This window comes from Anneissia japonica, unplaced genomic scaffold (genome assembly GCF_011630105.1).
Source record: "Anneissia japonica isolate Jap-2015-1 unplaced genomic scaffold, ASM1163010v1 scaffold32176_len1901_cov120, whole genome shotgun sequence".
Classification (NCBI taxonomy): domain Eukaryota; kingdom Metazoa; phylum Echinodermata; class Crinoidea; order Comatulida; family Comatulidae; genus Anneissia; species Anneissia japonica.
The window spans coordinates 1-1,901 of NW_022718641.1; the positions used below are offsets into that span (position 1 = coordinate 1).

A 1,901-nucleotide genomic window follows, 5' to 3' on the forward strand; every position below is an offset into this window, starting at 1 on the left:
TATGATAGCTTTTGCATGCTTCGTCAAACTCAAATCTCTAATACTGTAGAGTTGTTTTCTGTATCACACTATTCAAATTACTGATTATGTCAGTCACTCTTGCTAGTATTCCTGAAGAATAGGTGCATTAATCAACAGTTGCATTAATTAATGATTGCATAAAACTGCATACTTATAGTATCAAAAACAGCCTTAAACCAACAATTACATTAGTTGAAGATTTTCATAAAACTGCTTAGAAGATTTTTATAAAACTGCTTACTGAATTCTTAAAAAAAAACAGCCAAAACCAACAATTATTATATTCATTAATGAGTGCATAAAACTGCTTACTGCATTAATTAAAACAGCCTAAAAGAACTATTGCATTAACTCATGCAAAAACTACATGATGTATTAATCAAAAACAAATCTAAACCAAGAACTATGGAAGAGTGTATGTTTCAGACTATCTCACCGTGCCTAACATAAAAAATTACATTTTGAGTTAACATTTTAATATTGTAACTTTTTGAACAAAAGAGCTTATCTTGCCGAGTTCAGCACTTAGTGCATATTTTTGACTTTCCGCCATAATTCTAGTACTGTTCCGAAAAATTTAAAACATTCAATGGAATAGTGTGTGCTTTAGGCTATCTCACCGTGCCTAACAAAAAAAAAAATTTGGACTAAACTTTTTAACATTGTGACTTTTTGACCAAAAGTGCTTATCTCGCCGAGTTGAGCACTTAGTGCAAATTTTTGATTTATTTTCGCTATAATTTGAGTACTGTTCCGAAAAACTTCAAAGTTTCAATAAAAAATAGTGTGTGTTTGAGGTTATCTCACCGTCATAAAGCTCTAATCGAAGACATGTACTGTTGGTGCTATTTTGTCTACGGCCATACCACGTTGAAAACACCGGTTTGCCGAAGGTAACGAACGTCAGGCCCGGTTATAGATGCAGGCCTAGGCCTATTTTTTTTTTTATAAACGAATGTAATTATTTCTATTTTTTTTTTTTTGGCCCAATGGCATTAACCACCTTCAATAGAATTTTTTTTTTCAATTTATTTTGTTTTTTTTTCAATTCATTTTGTTTTTTAAATTGATTTAACTTAAAATTGATCTCATCAGGCTTACGCTTGTTGACATGGATCTGCATAAAGCTGGTCCAGTCAAATTCTTGGCCATTCGAAGACTTTTTCACCCTCAAAATCCCCCTTTTCTGACTGTAAAGCATCCAGTCTTTGATGTCAGAAGACTGTACATGAATTATGCTGTATGGATCAGGTACAATTTCTGATATACGCTCCATGGCCCTCTCTATCGTACTATGATTATTATTATTATTATTATTATTATTATTATTAATTATTATTAATATTACTAATATTATTATTATTATCACTATTAATATTATAATATAATTATGTGTAATAATGCATTCGATCTCCCATCACCAAACACACATTATTCGTGAAAGCTTCATACCTTTCATCAAATTTATAGGTAAAGCTTCACTCAATCAAGATTAAAAAAAGAACGTTAGGACTTCACTACAACAGCAAATCTATTGATCTTAGGCTTCGACGTCGATAGTTGGCGACCTCTGAGGAGGTGGGTCCAGGCTTCAAAGTGACGCCTGCATTAGGAAAATATTATAAGAGCTATCGATGTGCTACTATTGGTAAAATCAATTTCTAGAAAAAAAAATGAATTAAGTCTACAGCACCCGGTATTCCCAAGCTGTCTCCTAACCAAGTACTAACAAGGCTAGTTGCCTAACTTCGGTGATCGGACGAGAACCGGTGTTTTCAAGGTAGTATGGCCGTAGACAAGGATGCACCAACAGTACAACACTTCGATCATCGAATTCATTGAATGATATTTCAAGTTGTGACGTGTTACTTAGAAATATA

At 32.9% G+C, this 1,901-nt stretch overlaps 1 pseudogene; it reads right to left on the minus strand.

The window, feature by feature from the left end:
- Window positions 1–1,702: 1,702 nt before the first annotated feature.
- LOC117110574 lies at window positions 1,703–1,818 on the minus strand (annotated as a pseudogene).
- Window positions 1,819–1,901: the final 83 nt, after the last annotated feature.